Source organism: Puma concolor, chromosome A3 (assembly GCF_028749965.1).
Source record: "Puma concolor isolate L17-30 chromosome A3, mPumCon1.1.hap2, whole genome shotgun sequence".
Lineage (NCBI taxonomy): Eukaryota > Metazoa > Chordata > Mammalia > Carnivora > Felidae > Puma > Puma concolor.
In genome coordinates, this window is record NC_141669.1 from 70,103,013 (window position 1) to 70,121,019 (window position 18,007).

At 34.2% G+C, this 18,007-nt stretch overlaps 1 long non-coding RNA gene across 1 annotated transcript in view; it reads right to left on the reverse strand.

The window, feature by feature from the left end:
- Positions 1-18,007, reverse strand: part of LOC147582525 (uncharacterized) — a 166,783-nt gene that overhangs the window by 80,960 nt on the left and 67,816 nt on the right. The window contains exon 2 of the long non-coding RNA XR_015248740.1: positions 6,247-6,430. This is a non-coding gene — a long non-coding RNA (uncharacterized LOC147582525). The remainder of the gene's footprint in view (positions 1-6,246; positions 6,431-18,007) is intronic.

The window sequence follows — 18,007 nt, forward strand, 5'->3', positions numbered from 1 at the left end:
AGAAGTATTAATACATGCTACAACATGGATAATTCTAGAAAACATGCTGAGCATAAAAGCAAAACACAGAAGGTCATATATTGTATAATTCCATTTATATAAAATATCCCGATAGGTAAATCAGTAGAAACAGAAAGCAAATTAGTGGTTACAGGTGAATGGAGAGGGACAGCTTAATGTGTACAGGGTTTCCTTTGGGGTGATGAAAATATTTGGCAACATTGTGAATATACTAAGAACTGTTGAAATGTACACTGTAAAATGATTAATTTTATGCCATTTGAATTTTGCCTTAAATAAAATAAAGGGAAAAAACCCTCATTGCCCAAACTGTGGTCACCTTGTTATTCTCTTATGTTTTCTTTTAGAAATTTTATAGGTTTTTCCATTTTTATTTAGTGAGTTTTAAGTTAAAAGATATTTTAAATAATGATAAATGTTCTAATTTACATATATCTTAAAGTATATTTTTCTTAGTAAACTAATAATGTAATTTTGAGTAGTCTTTTAAAATTTTTTAACATTTACTGCACTTAGAATTTAATAAAACATTTTGTATATATTAATTTCTTTTTTATATCTCCTTTCTTTATTCTTATATATCTATGTTTGGCTTTATAATAAATAATTTCTAATTGTTTTAATAAAAGATGAGCTTATGGGGCAATATGGAATAAAAGCAACTGTGTTAACACACAGTGCCTGTTATAAATTAAAATAGACAGAAGTGGAAGTTTTCTTGATTGCCTTAAACTTGAAAGACAGTTTTGGTTAACACTTGTTGATAAAAAAAAAGTGTTTCAATAAAAGTGTTATATGATTTTTATACCTACCTAATTATTGGATCTGTATTACAAGCACATAAAATTTACATTCTAATAAGTTACATAAAAATTATGTTTTAAAATTTTTGTGAAAGTCTAAGCAATTCAAAATATTTTCCCAGCTTGATTGTTTTCTTTGGAACAGAAAAAAGTTATAAATATGCAATGCACATTCAGAGGGATAAACCTAGAATATACATTTTACTCTATAATGGGAACCTGCAAATTATTACTAGGATGCTGAAGCTATCCACAGTGTGGTATGAGTAAGCCATTATGAGTTAGTTTTAATATTTATCATCCTTTAGCAACATTTTTCATCTTTAATATAAACCCTTGAATTATCCAAAATGTTGTATTTTATTCTTTGTTTTTTTTTAATTTTTATTTAAAAAATTTTTTTAAATGTTTTATTTATTTTTGAGAGAGAGAGAGAGATAGAACGTGAGTGAGGCAGGGGCAGAGAGAGAGTGAGACACAGAATCTGAAACAGGCTCCAGGCTCTGAGCTGTCAGCACAGCTGACCTGAGAGAGCATGACCTGAGCCAGAGTCAGATGCTTAACTGACTGAGCCACCCAGGTACCCATATTCTTTGGATAAATAGCTAAGTCTATTCAAGTTAGAAAAGAAAGCAACAAGAATAGAAGTGACCAGAAACAAAGATCATGAATACATTAATAATACCAACATAGGGACCTTATCTACATTGCATTCTAGCTAGACTGGCAGTCCTTCAGTAGAATGCAACAGCTAGTTCATTGGATGACATATATTCCATTGAATATTTTATAAAATATTGGGCTATTTAGGGTAGTGTATTTGATTCAATGCCTAAATTTTCAGAAGTCACGGTGATGTTAATTTCATTAATTAACATAATTTGTGATTGGTTATAGAAGAAGAATACAATGTTCTAAAGGAGTCTATTTCATCATGTATAGAGAAAAAACATTTCAAGAATAAGGATAATTTTATTATAAATGAATATGAATGGATATAGTAGCTTCAACAAGGAGTCATTGCATCTAGCTATATCTGAAATCCTAAGAAACAGAGATCTCAGGATACCTCAGATTTGTCATACTTATTTTTCTATATAAAGTTGCTTATTTTGAAGCACCTTCTGCCATGTTAGACCTAATGAGAGCTGCATGTACCCCATTTACTGATTCTGTGCCATGCTGCCCTTGGCACAAATCATATAGCATGACCCAGAAGAAACCTGAGTTGTGCTTGCTTCCTGCCCTCAAGCCCTGAGCTCCTAGGTCATTAAAAAAAAAAAAAAAAAATAGACTGGTTTCCTTGCAAAGGTCTGAATATACATGCCTTTAGAAATGATCCACTCTGTGGGGTGCCTGGGTGGCTCAGTCAGTTAAGTGTCTGACTTCGGCTCAGGTCATGATCTCACAGTTTGTGAGTTCGAGCCCCGCGTTGGGCTCTGTGCTGACAGCCCAGAACCTGGAGCCTGCTTCAGAAACTGCGTCTCCCTCTCTCTCTGCTCCTCCCCTTCTCTTGCTCTCTCTGTCTCTCAAAAATAAATTCAAATTTAAAAATAATAAAAAAAAAGAAACGATCCATTCTGATCTTAACTGTATACGAATTTTTTTCCTGCTTTACTCCCTATATTGCTCCTTGGCCTAGTTACCTCATATCAGAGCTTGTGATTGGAAATTAAATTGTGATCAAATCTATAACGCTCAAATTTTATTTTGAACAGAATTCCATCTCTTTCTAAAATATGCCTATTCTTGCTCTAAGCTCTCAACAACTGTTACAGTTTGAGAAAGCTAACTGATATCAGTCTTTACTCCTTCCTAATTTTAGACTAATTGAAAGATAAAGTCACAAGTAGAGGCCATTTTTCTGATAAGGAAATTTCCACTCTCGCCAGCACATTTTGTAACTACTGAGATTGGACTGACTTACTTGGATTTAGTGTGATAGTTTCAATTAAGGACTGCAGCATTTCTCATGCTGAAACATTGGGGCCTTCTCTTAGACTACATAACAGTGCAGTAGTGCAGACTCACTTCTCACAAGGCTACACACGACACAAATTTCACAAGTAGCAATACTTATCTAGACACTTAAAGGTAGGAGTGGCTATTAATCCAGGCTTGGATGAACTACCTGGAGGTAAAGTTCAGCTTTCTGAAGAAGCAGTATTGAAGAAAATAAAGATTACATACTACACATTTATGTTTTCCTGTGTTTTTTAAAAAATATATTCATTTATTTTTGAGAGAGAGCATGCCTGAGAGAGGGAGAGGGGCACAGAGAGAGTATCCAAAGTGGGTTCTGCACGGATAGCAGAGTACCCCCATGCGGGGCTCCAACTCAGGAACCATAAGGTCATGACCTGAGCTGAAGTCACAAGCTTAACCCAATGAGCCATCTAGGCACCCCTGTTCTGTGTTTTAAAGATGAGGGACAAGATAATTTAATTTCAAGGGGGTCACTTCTCTCCTTGAAATTAAATTATCTTGTCCCTCATCTTTAAAGTTGAGTAAAAATTGAGTAAATTGAGAGAATGACACAATTGTGACCCCAAATCTCACTTTGTTCTGGGTGAGCAATGGTGTACCAAGTGCTGCATGTGTCGACAGGAGGAAAGAGGTAGAGATGTTTGCAAACCAGGCATCTGTAGCAGATGTGTCAATGGAATCTACTTCCTGTTCCTAATACAGCTGCACATGTTTCTGGCAGGCAGCTTGAATTTATGCCCTCAACCTCAGTGATTCTGCCTTGCTTGGCTTTAGATTCTGGCATGTCTATGCATAAACTGTCAACTTTATTAGAGTTATAAAAGGCCCGAGTGTTAACATCAAGCATGCAGATGCAGTGCTTGCCTAGCCAAGCACACTTCCTGGACCACCAAATTAGTGCAGCTGCAACCATTGTGTGCCATTAGCAGTGACACTCTATAAATCTTAATCTGTTAAACTGTGGCAACGTCATAAGTTAATACAAGATAAACATTTGCTACTTTAATTAGGTAGATGGAAGATTTCTATACATGTGCTATTTTTCCTCATTGGAGGCTGAGTTATATATTTAAATTCAAAATAGAATTTATAAAAAATGGCTGATATATAAGTGCTTATTTAGCAATAATTTGGTGACATCATTTAGCCCGTGTCCTTTGATTCCTCAAGGTGTTTTGGAAAGTTATTTTAAGGTTAGGACTTCCATTCTATTTCTAATACATACAGATGTGTGCTGATTCACTACACTTGAGGGGAAAATTTGTGGGTCTTCTTTCATTTGGTTGCTTAAAATTGACTTACAACTTTCACATCATTCTGTTAAATAGCACCATGAAGAATAGGATCAGCCAAGATATAGTAAATTAATACCATTTAATGATACTATAAATATGATATCAGTGTCCTATTTGAGAAACAATAAGTCAAACATGAATGTTATACTAATTCATTTAAAGTATTTAGTAAAAAAAAAAAAAACTGGTGTTAAGATGACTGAGAAAATAATATTATTGGCCTGAGGGAATAAATCTTTATAAATTTAGGAGTCACTAATAGAAATTTGGTGTATGAACTGAATATCATGAAGATCTATTATTAGAACATCTTTCACAAAACTATCTCTTTGAAACCTGGTATGTGTTATTTATGTACTATGCCCAGGGGATACAATAGTAAACAAAATATGTAGCATCTGGCCTTCCTCCTGAAACTTGTATTCAGTCTACCATGTTTACGAAATGCACTTCGAAGTTCATAGAATGTCATTTCTCTAAATATGACTATAGTCTCAATCCCCTAAATGAGCAGGAATTTATTTCTTTATAAGTTGTCTATTGCTGCTCTAATAAGTTGCACAAATTTAGCAGCATAAAACAATACACATTTATCTTACAGTTCTCGAGGTCAGAAGTCCTAAAGTCAAGGTGTCAATATGCTGTGTCCATTTAGCACACTCAAGAGAAGAATCTGTTTTCTTGCCTTTTTCAGTTTCTAGAGGCAGGATACACTCCTTTTTCTTTGGTTTGTGACCTCCCTCCTCCATTTTCAAAGTCAGAAGCACTATAGCATTTTCAAATTTCTCTCTCTCTGTCTCTCTCTCTCTTTCACCTCAGCTTCTATTGCCATGAATTTGTTCTGAATTTGACCCACCTGCCTCCTCTTATAAGTACCTTAATGATTACCTTGGTCCCACCTGGACAATTCAGACTAGTCTCCTGATCTCAAAAGCCTTAATTTAGTCACAACTGGAAAGTGTCTTTTGCCATGTAAGGTGGCACATTTGCAGGTTCTAGATAATGATATAGACATCTTTTTTTTTTTTAATTTTTTTTTTTGATATAGACATCTTTGACAAACTATTATTCTGCTTGTCACAATCTCTCTTTACATTAGGGTGACTCACTCACTTGTAAATTGATAACCTATTATATATTACACAGCATGCAGATGAAAAGTCCAGTCATCTAAGTATTTTTCTTAAATATTACATAATCTGAAATTATTTTGAAAAATTTGGATGGATTAAATTTAAAAATTTTTTATAACAAGTTGGCTGATGCTTTTATATTTATACATATTTATTTCCATGGGGTGTATAGCTTTGTGACCTGAAATGTTAAGAAAAACATGTTTCCAACCTTATTCCTTAATCTTCATAATCATTGCTTTGTTGTGTGATTGTACCATTTATCTGCTTATATACCTAGATTCCTTTTTTAGGTAGCTGAGTGTGAATCCAAGGAAACTGATAAATTACACTCAGTACATCTTTCATTGATACTGGATGAATTCAAATTTAAAATAATCATTTTAGTTAGCCCTAACTGTGATGGTTAATTTTATGTGTCAAATTGGTTGGGTCACAGTGCCCAGATATTTGGTCTAACATTATTCTACATGTTTCTGTAGGATGTTTTTGGATGAAATGTACATTTAAATGTGTAGAATTTGAATAAAACAGATTGCCCACCATAAAATGTGGTTGAGCTTGTATTTAAAGAAATCCAATCAGTTGAAGCCTTGAATAGAAAAAAAGGCTGACCACCCCTCTCCTCTGCTGGGAGAAATTCTGCCCACAGACTGCCTTTGGATTCAAACTGCAACTCCTTCCCGAGTCTTTAACCTGCTGACCTCCTTCATTAGATTTTGGACTCACCAAGTCTCCATAATTGTGTGAGCCAATTCCTTAAAATAAGTCTCTTCATATATATATTCCCTTCTGGTTCTGTTGCTCTGTATAACCTTGACTAACATACTAGCTAAGACTAAAGTTATCTGTAGTTTTATGATAACCAGGTTAAATTCTTACAAAATAACATATTATAATTACAACTTTCTAGTTCTCTATTGTTGCATAGCCACTTATGTCAAACCATAGCCATAAACATTTAATGTACCGTGGTTTCTGTGAATTAAGACTCTGAAAGCGGCTTACCTGGCTGGTTTCTGGTTCAGAGTCTTTCATAAAACTGCAGCCAGGATGATAGTCAAGGCTGCAATCATTTGAGGATTGCCTGGCTTGGAGGTTCTGATTTTAAGTTTACTCAATTGGCTATGGCTGGGCCCTCTTCATATGATTGCTCAAGGCTTGGCAGCTGGCCTCTCCCAGGGCATGTAGTCTAAGAGACAGAAAACAAAGCCATACTGCTTTATATTGCCTAATATCCTTGTCACGTACAATTGTTGTTGCTTTATTTATTCTTTAGAAGTGAGTCACCAAACCCAGTCCATACTTAGAGGGAAGGGACTACATAAAGGCATAAACACTTAAAAGGTAGAGATCATTGGGATCATCTTAGAGGCTATCATACATAAAGAATAAAATGCGTAAAATCTTTAATAGTTATGCCCTTTAGTTTACTATATCAATAAGCAGTGGGTAGCAAACCACATCCTGGGGATTAAATCCACCTCAAGTCTTGTATTTTTATGGCCTTCAAGTTAAGATTTTTTTTTAAAAAAAAAACATTGTAAAAGGGTAAAAAAAAGACAAAGAAGAATATATGACAGTAACCACACATGGCTAGAAAACTTAAAACATTCACTATCTGGTACTTTACAGAAAACTTTTGCCAATCCTTGCTCATCGAGAACAATATCTGAGGTAATACCAATATCTTCACAGTTCCCTGAAATAAGTTAAGCAAATATGAATTTGTTAACTACATTATTTTATTTTCATTTATATAATCCATCAACAAACTTTTGTTGCTGTTGTTGGGTTTTGTTGTTGTTATTGTTTAAAAATTTTTCTAATGTCAACTCCCATGAATAGTTATGGCACTGTTATCAACTCAAAAATGAAATCATTCTCTTTTAGGAAGACTTTTGGTATCAGTCACACTAACTTTCATTATTTCTTCAGCAGAGCCAACTCAAGAGGGAAATAAGCAAAAAATAACTGCAATTAATATTGATCTTAAGGTTTTAGAATTCCTTGTGTACAGCTCAATCCCTCCCTTTGCCATTCTCTTTTTGGGGCTAATGTGTTCATAGAATCTTCTTGTGTTTATTTCTCAGAATGACTATTACACTGTGGATGAAAATTGTTGAAACTAGTTTTTATTCCAAAGATATTTATTCCTACATGTCCTAGACATTCCACTATACAAGATATTTCTCCTTCCCCTAACCCACTCACATTCTGTCTCTGTCTCTCTCAAAACTAAATAAACATTAAAAAAAATTTTTAAAAAGGGGCACCTGGGTGGCTCAGTCGGTTAAGCGTCCAACTTCGGCTCAGGTCATGATGTCACAACTCATGAGTTCTAGTCCCACGTTGGGCTCTGTGCTGACAGCTCAGAGCCTGGAGCCTGCTTTGGATTCTGTGTCTCCCTCTCTCTCTGCCCCTAACCCACTTGCATTCTGTCTCTGTCTCTCTCAAAAATAAATAAACATTAAAGAAATTTTTAAAAAACATTTCTCTACTGTACAGAAACACAAAGTCAATCAACAAATATTTACTAAAAACAATATATTAAATATTTTATGTACTGTGGAGATCACAAAGAAAAGGCTGTCACAGTGAATTCATAGGATAATGTGGGAGCAAACTTTTGCAGATGTAACATTTGCTAACAACCAAACCGGTAGAGTGAAATACTAAGTCATTTCTGCAGAGAAGAAAGGTATGGAAAACTTGTTCAGTTGAGTTGTGTACATTTTAAAAGTAGACCACTGTGTGATGTTTAACCTCAAGGTCATGCTAGAACCTTTTCAAAATCCATGAAGACTGAACACATTTTTAGAAACAGAATTGGGGCAATGAAAGCTCAATTTTGTGATTTTGCCTTGTTCAACTTTAATATTTCCTTTAGCACCAATGGCCCAGGATGACTAAAAATTTAAATGTCCCAAATATATTTCCAGAAAGTACCTAGTAATTATACATATCATAAAAAAATCAAACATAGAAACCACTGCTTTGATGATGCCATGAATATTTTTATATTTTCACCATCCTTAAACAGTAGTCCAGCTAATATAATATAACTGAGTTGCTGAGAAATTATCTCCAGATTGTTTCAGATGCAATGAATGAAGACACGAGAGACTACAGACAGAATTAAACAAGGGGTTATTTAAAAATGCCTTTGTGTATGTATGTGTGTGTGTGTGTACTTAATTCAATTTTAACACCTATATACAATGATAATATTGCTTGTGTTCAATTCTTTCATAAAACAATAAATCAGACACTATTCATTCTTTTAAAAACTTTTCTTACTCTTTCTCTCTTTCTTTTCCTTCCTTCCTTTCTTTCTTTCTTTCTTTCTTTCTTTCTTTCTTTCTTTCTTGGAAGCTCATTCATTTGGTTTCCTAAGGTAAGGCTTTTCTGTAAATTTGATGCATACGCTGCTCTGAAACCAAGCATTATAAAAGAGCAAGATGGTTGTTGGAAATAAAACTTTTTCTATCCCCTCTAAAATTTAGTTAACCTCCTTTCCCACCTTATCAAAGCAATTATCTGATACATATAAAAGTTAAATTGGTAAGGTATAAATGTATATTTGCAGGTCTGCCTGAAATTTCTATCTGATTTGAACATTGGAAATGCTTGTTTAAAAGGTAGGCTTGTTTGTGGTCTTCTTAGGAGAAGATTTAATGCCATACACTTTATTTCAGGCAGAAAGAATTTTCTGAAAAGAACACTAAAGAACTAAAGGCATGATGAAGTATTCAGTTCTAAAAGTTCCTAGACAATTTGAAAATGTCAGGACACACATTATTCTGTTTATATTAAACAACCTGTCAGCCTAGCACATTTGTGAAAAATAACAGTAGTTATTTGTTTGGTATTTTCAATGTTTCTGCATTTAACTCAAAATGCAACCCCCTCTACCCAGAGCCCACATTAAAAAAAAAAAATTCTTTAACACCATGTAGTACTTTCCAGTCACATAGCAACATTATTAAAACTTAAATTAAGAGAGAGCTAGTGATAATGCCCTTGCTATAGGCTGAATGTTTCTGTTCCATAATAATTCATAAGCTAAAACCTAATCAATCCCCAATGTGATGGTATTTGTAGGTGGAAACTTTCAGGAGTGATTTGGTCATGAAAATGGAGCCCATCTGAATGGGATTAGTGCCCTTATTTTTTTTGGGGGGGGGGGGTTGGGAATCAGTGCCCTTATATAACAGACCCCAGAGAGCTCTCTTACCCGTATTTGCCATGTGAAGACACAGCAAGAAGATGGTAGCATGTGAACCAGGAAGCAGGCTTTCACCAGACACCAAATCTGCCAGTACCTTGTTCTTGGACTTCATAGTCTCCAGATCTATGAGAAATAAATTTCTTTTGTTTATAACACACCAGTCTTGATAATTTTTTCTATAAGCAGACTGATTAAACTAAAACAATCCTGTAATTCACAAGCAAAGAAGTGCAGAATATGGAGAGCAATATAACAAAACACAACAACAACAAAAAAAGGGGATTAATTTAAAAAGAAAACAGTCTTCATGTCACATGTAGTGTGTAGGCTATTGACAGTGTGAATGTCCACATGCTAGTTATATTAAAAATACCTAGATGCCAGGGTGTCTCAGTTAGTTAAATGTCCGACTCTTGATTTCAGCTCAAATCATGATCCCAGGGTTATGGGATTGGGCCCCGGGTCAGGCTCTGTGCTGATAGCCTGGAGCCTTCTTGGGATTCTTTCTTTCACTCTCTCTCTTTCCCTCCCCAACTTGTGATCCCTCTGTCTGTCTGTCTGTCTGTCTGTCTCTCTCTCTCTCAAAACAAAACAAAAAACTTAAAAAAAAAAAAAGTAACTTATCTAGGGGTGCCTGGGTAGCTCAGTCAGTTGAGCATCCAATTCTTGGTTTTGGCTTAGGTCATGATCCCTGGGTTGTGGGATCAAGCCCTTCATTGGCTCCATGCTGATCATGAATCCTGCTTGAGATTCTCTCTCTCTCTTTCTCTCTCTCTCTCCCCCTCTCCCTCACTCATGCTCTCTCTCTTTCTCTTTCTCCTCCTCTCCCTCTCTCATGCTCTCTTTCTCTAAAAAACAAAAACAAAAACAAAAACAAAAAACAAATCTAATTCACCTAATGACTTTTTATAATGTAAATTGTCTTGGTTCAGCTGAACCCTTGGATGTAAATTTTCAAATCAATTAGTTAATATGTCTTGAAGATGTACTCTAGCCAAGACATTATACTAGGTACACATCATGGAGGAAACAGAAGACCCTAAGACATGCCTTGTCAATCTAAAATCTCTGGGAAATTGCAGAGACAAAATAGAAGACAAAATTAAGTCAAAATACAGGTGGGAGAAGTTAAATCTGCAATGTTCCTGAGAACTGAAGTTATAATGAATGAGGATATAAGGTCAGCAACCAAATTTTCAGGAATATCTGTGCATCATAAACCAAAGAATATCTTCTACTACTCTCAATTGATAGTGGATATTCTAATATATCTTCAAGGTAAAAATTAACTCTAGGAAAATGAGTAAAATATAGTCAACAGGTTTTTTTTTTTTAATTTTTTTTTCAACATTTATTTATTTTTGGGACAGAGAGAGACAGAGCATGAACGGGGGAGGGGCAGAGAGAGAGGGAGACACAGAATCGGAAACAGGCTCCAGGCTCTGAGCCATCAGCCCAGAGCCCGACGCGGGGCTCGAACTCCCGGACCGCGAGATCGTGACCTGGCTGAAGTCGGACGCTTAACCGACTGCGCCACCCAGGCGCCCCAGTCAACAGGTTTTTAAGAACATAAGTTTATTCATAAGAAAGCAAGGAAAGCATTTAGGAAATGTCAATCTGTCTGGGGTGCTGTAACAAAAATACATTTTTAAAAAATTGTTTTAAATGTTTATGTATTTATTTTGAGAGAGACAGAGAGAGGGAAAGAAAGCTGGGGAGGGGCAGAGAGAGAGGGAGAGAGAGAATCCCAAGCAGGCTCTGTGCTGTTAGCACAGAGCCTGTTGTAGGGCTCAAACATACAAGTTGTGAGATCATGACCTAAGCCAAGAGTTGGAGCCTTAACTGATTGAGCCACCCAGGCATGCCTAGATAAGAAAAATGCCTTAAACTTGATGGCTTATAAACAACAAATATTTGTTTTTCACAGATATGGAGTCTGGAAAGTCCAAGATCATGGAGCATGTCTGATGAGACCAAATTCTTGTTGATGGCCATTTTCTGACTGTAACTTTACATGGAATAAGGGGCAAGGAGTTTCTCTGGGGCCTCTTTTATAAGGGCACTGATCCCATTCATGAGGGTTCTGCTAAATTCAAATTATAGAGTATACAAAATAATTTATACAAAAATATATATAGTATAGTGCAACACATTTTGCAATATATACAATATATAATATGGTATTTGTCACATATGCATAATAGCATATATGACACATATACTTACATATAAATTATAGTAGATACACATATTTAGAAAGAATTTGACATATTAGTGACAAGGAATGATGTAAGGGTAACCATGATGATCTGCATTAGACTAACATTGACATTAGACTAACATGACATTAAACTGTCATTGACCAAAAATAACATATTATAAGAGTATACATAAATAATGCTACTGTGAACATTTTGTGCATGTCCTCTGGGGTACATTGGCACCCATTTCTATTGCATACATATATAGGTGGTAAATTACTGGATCATATAGTATGGGTACTTACTTTTATTTATTCAAAAGAATCCGACAGTTTTTAAAAGTGATTATACCTATTCACATTCTCAACATCAAAATATAAGAATTTTAGTCACTCTGCATCCTACTAACACTAAATAGTCTCAGTTTTATAAAATGTAGTCAAATCTACCATCTGAAATATGGTCATAATCATTCCTTTTCTGTTAGTCTGAATATCACTGTGGCCATCCAACGGTCCCAAAAATTGCTACCTTCTCCCCCTCTATTTTGAAACTTTAGAAACTGAAACTAACAATATTTACTTCTAATTTGTCCATGAATAGTCTGAATGGATAATCTTGTATCTATTCACTATTCACCTATACCATTATCCCTTTAACAGTTTAATTTATGAACACAAAACGCAATACATATAAGGCCTCAAGTATTCTTGATATCTAACTTATCTTCCATAAAGTCTTCTTCATTCAATAATGATTTTCTAGTTTTCTGTTATCTTTCACAATAGAGACCTAATTCCTCTTCAGTAAAATTTCTCACTCTATAGCAAGCTGTCAACAAACAGAAAGTCTATCTCCCGTATCTTACTTTGGATTTCACTCTTTCTAATGTGTTATATGTATTCAAGGACTAGGTCTGGCATATTTGGGGACTAATTTCAATCCACAAGCTTTATTAGCTATTTTGGAGTTCACGGAAATGAGCTAGCATAGAATGAGTCAATTCAGATTCTGCTGCACTGAAATATCTGGCAATTGCTTCCTGAGGCTCTCTCATTGTTGGAACTTACCCCTCAGGTTTTACCTTGTATCTCTTTTAAAAGAGATGTTTGGATCAATAATGAAATCATATCCTTTCTCAAACCTTGCCTCAGGCCTTGAAAAACATACATGATCTTTAAAAAAATAAAAAAGGCTTCACTCTTTTATACTTTGAGTTTTGCTTTGCTTATGATTGAAATAGTCTGGGTTTTAAAAAGTGATTCATTTTCTTAAATGCTTAAGGAAAAGTACTAAAGACAAAACAATTATTTAAGTCCTACACAGATAGGACTTTATTGTCCACAATAAATTCATATATCAGTTCTGTTGGGATTTCATTAAATGGCTTTTGAATGTAAAACATAAAACCACCCTCTGTTAATACCTGAAGATTTATTTACAAAGAAATCAACTGCTATTTTTTTAAACATTCTATGTGCCAAGAAATTTCCATTGATTATCTTTTTAATCCTCTAATGAGTTATATTAGAAAAGTACTATTGTTCATATTTCCTAATGGGAAACTAAATGGGCAATATTAAAATGAATAGATTTCATAAACAGTAAGCGGCAGAGTTTACAAGTAATTTTTTAAAATTATGTGTGTTTAGGGGTGCTTGGGTGGCTCAGTCAGTTAAGCATCTGACTTCAGCTCAGGTCATGATCTCATGGTTCATGGGTTTGAGCCCTGCGTCTGGCTCTGTGCTGACAGCTGGGAGCCTGTAGCCTGCTTCAGATTCTATGACTCCCTGTCTCTCTCTGACCCTCCCCTGCTCACACTCTGTCTCTCAAAAAATAAATGTTAAAAAAATTAAAAAAAAAAAACTATGTGTTTATTTATTTTAAATATTTATTTGTTTTGAAAGGGGGAGCGGCAGAGAGAGGGAGACAGAGCATCCCAAGCAGGCTCCGTGCTGTCAACACAGAGCCCAACGCTGGGCTGCAACTCACAAACTGTGAGACCATGACCTGAGCCAAAGTCACTTAACCATCTGAGCCACCTGGGTGCCTCTTATGTGTGTTTTCTTAAATCAGGTTTACATGTTGTAACTGTTCAGACTTTAAAGGTAGCAAAACTGTTTTCCACCCCCCCACCATCGTATCTTGTGTGTTTGACATAGTGCCTGAAATTTAGTAAATATTCAATAAAAGGGTTTTTTTTAATTAAATACATGAAATGAATACTGTAATATGATTTAAAATCTGGCAGTAGTATATAAAAGTGTGAATAGAAAGGCAGGAAGAATAATTAGATCTGTAGGGTACTATTTTGAGTGTTAAAGTGTTAAGAATCTTAACCAAGGTCACTTCAGTGGGAAAGGAAAAGAAAGGCCATAAATAGATAATAAAATTGGCAGCCATATAGAAACTTCATATGGCTTAAACATTTTTGAGGAAAATGACAATGTGAGCTACTAGTTATTAGATACACTGATCGCACTGCAATTATTTTGCTGTTCTTTACTTGTTTTGGCATTGTACTACAAAGAACTTATTTTATTCACCACATCTTTACTCTGAACTCCCCAAAGACTCTCTTTCTTAGGTCTCTTTTTTGGGTCTCAGTCTGGAATATTTCTGGTGGTAATGTGGATACAAATTTTTTAAATAATTTACTGTGGTTATAAAAATCAGTTGCATATAACATTGAGATATAGCTTTAGTTTAATTCATGCTAGTATTTCCCTACCTAACATAAAGCCCAGACCTTCAAGGAGCACATTTATTTATTTCACTTTATATTTGTAATTCCTGGACATAGTATGTTGTTTACAAAATACGTACAGTTGTTTAAGTGAAGTAATATTTTTGGCTCTTAAGAAGTATTTTTCAAAGACAGCCAACTGATGTAAAACTTGAGTATCTAATATGAGTTAAAGGAAACCATTTTCCTAATATCTGAGGGAGTCTGCTTGGGAATTCATCATTATCATTATCACCAGGCAGTATGTTGAGCACCTGAAAAGCTGGGTATTATTCACTCTGAAAGCTTTGAGGGCATACTATACATCACCTCATTGCTTTTTAATAGACTTGAACACAGGAACTGGGTGTATGGAGAGCAAGAGTTGCAATAGTTTCCCATATATTCAGAATTTTTAACCATGAATATCACATATTAAGTAGACATTTTTTTCCCTGGTATCAGGAAGGAAATATAAATAGATCCATTTTATACCATATTGTTTAGTGTGTTGTCAAGAATATTACAGTTTTTACAGCAAACTGAAAGTTAGATTGGCTATCCTGTTTTATTGTAGAGATGAAGTTAAGATTGAAATATAAATTCCTCTCTCTGTCCACTAGTTATGGCAGAGAAATGATGTTCTCTAATCTGCTTAAATCTTCGTGACATTAAAAATTAACGTATTTTGGAAATAAGTTAATTTGGAAAACAATCTGAAGTAAATAAGCTATTTAAACAACTTGTCATGATTTTGTTTATTTTGCTTATTGTTAAGTTATATATGCTTTGAAATAGACTCAGGGAAGACAATAGGTAAACTACAGATAACTATTGACTTAGAAATAACATATTTTACATTTTTTTTCTTATTTCTAATTAGGTATTGGGGAGAACTTTACCACACTCTTTTTCCTTTAGGCCAGTGATTTTCAAACTTTAATATAAATAAAAATCACTCAGGGAACTAATAAAACTCCTAATGCCCAGGCCACTCCTCATGTGAATTAAATAAAAAACTGGAGATAAGAGATTCAGTAGTTTTTAAAGTTTCCTAAATGATTCCAATATGCACCTAAGATGAAAAACCGATGCTCCAATTTCTGAATTTCCTCTTTACCAGTATGATGCGTGCTGTATGAGAATATTAAATGCTTAGTATAAAGCTAAAGGTCTAATTTACATATTCAAGCGAAGTGTCAAAAGCTCTGAACCTTTTATCCAGATGCTCTTGCTCTTGGATTCCTCATTTGCTTCATCCTAAAGCAGATTTCTTGCTATGCATTTTTCACTCAAGGCATCTGAGGTAAAGAAGAAACACAGTCCACCTTTTTTAATAGAAAGGGATCTACCTGCTCTTTGGATTTCAATTACAGTTTTCAGGAATTGATTATATCGAAATAAATGGATGAAATGATTAGCAACTAATGTTGGCTTGAGGCTTGAAAATCTAATTCAAAATGTATTTAATTTTAAACATGTAGTGATTGAAATAAATGGCAGATATTCACCAGAGTTAAAATGTCTATATGTCAAACACCAGATTGCTGATAACTCTTCTTTCTGTGAATATTAACTTCTGTCTTAAAACTTTGAATAAAAATGGAAGCCACCACAGGGAAAAAAAAAGATGTGGAATGAAAATCAAATATGCTACATGCTATTTTTATAACCTTTATTTATATGGGCATATGTTTTCTAGTGGATTTAATAGTAGAAAAAAATTATATCTGCTTTGAATCAAGGATTTCCTAAGTGCCTGACAGTGTGCTCAGGGGCTTCATATTAATGAATAATTTTACTTTTATGACTAATTATTTCCACTTTACAGGTGAGGAAACCAATGTTTATAGACTTTAAACAGCTTGTCTCCAAGGGATCTGTGGCACATTTAAAACACAAACTTGATCATGTATAATTCTAAAAGTACTTCCTTACAATCACTATGCTACCCTAATTAAGGACATCCTAATTAAGATTGTCAACCTACCATAATAAAGTTTATAAATGAAAACTGAGGTTAATGAAAAAAAGGGAAATTATGAGATTTTTAACATTCTTTAGTTTTATATCCTTTCATTTGTGCATTAATTAATTTATCTCACAGGCATAGTGTCAGATCCTAGGAAAACAGGGATTAAATACAGGGTCCTTTCCCTCAAGGAGCTCACAGTGAAAGCTTGAAAGAGCAATTTTTCATTTATGGATTGTTTTTTGTAGAATGAGGAGGAATACAATTCAGATGGCACAGCTGACATAACTTAAACAAGTAAACAGTCAACTAGTTCACTGGAGCATATGGATACAAATTGGGCCTCCATCTAAACTTCCCAAATATTGTTAAGTTTGTTGGTGGCTAATTATTATTTTCAAATGTAACAACAGACACAAAACTCACAAACACACATTCATATATATGGTGAAATATATTTTGAACATGAAATTGGCCATTTGTCTCAATACATACTAACATGTTATAGAGTTTCTTATCTGTTTTAATTATTTTCTGTTTATGTAAAATTTAAATGTGTTACAAGTTGACCATTTTTAGAATACATTTCTATGAGTGTTGACAGATGTGCAAAATCATGTGCCACCACAATGTTTTCCCAAATTTTTATTTTAATTCTATGGGTCTTCTTCCTTATTATTAATGTTAAAACATAAGACAACAATAGAAAGTAATTATAATATGTAACAAAAGTCACAGCAAATATATATATATACATATATGCATAATTTCAACATGAGTCAAATTTGGTATTAAATTAGTCTTCTTTGATGGAAACTGATCACAAAGGAAGGTGTTATGACATTAAATTATCATATGTATATTTCAACAAGTCATCATAAGCAGATATAGGTTCCTTAAATTACAAACTTCTAATAAAGAGAATAGTAATGTGAGCCAAGAATATGAAGTGTACACATGGCCTGATAAGTTAAGAACCAGTGCTAAGAATTAGAATTTGCAAGAAGAGATTTCTAAGTAATTGGAAAAAGTATGCTTTTCTTTAACTGGAGAAGGTCATGGCCTACATTTTAATATATGATATTGAATTAAAAATTATTTCTGTTCCTTGAGCGATATATGTAAGTGAAAGCATGAGGTATTATCAACCACTGTATAGTGGCATGTGTCCATTTCTGGTCAATCATAACTTTACTAACATCTTTTTTCCACTCATTGGGAAATGATTTGCTCTTTAGAAAATAATCAGATCACTTGTTCATTGAAAACCTCTTTTCTTGGATGTTCCGTCTTTGACTTTATACAGTTTTGTCCAAAATCTCCACATTATGTATAGATATACGCTCTTACAGTAGCAGAGCATTCACAAAAATTTTCATTTGATTTCTCATTATTGATAAGTTTTCCAAATGGAGTTGAAGATCATTTTCAAATAGAGAATTGTCATTTTCTCTGACAAATAATCTAGTCAGCCTACTCAGCCTCATTATTATTACTTTTAATTCGCCAGTCACAGGACTTGGATGTAATTTGCCTCCTCCTGAAACTTTGCACTTGCTATTCTTTTGTTACAATGTTATTAAAATATAGTGAAGAATTTTTGACACTCCTCACTTTAAATGTGGCTTACATTTAGTTAC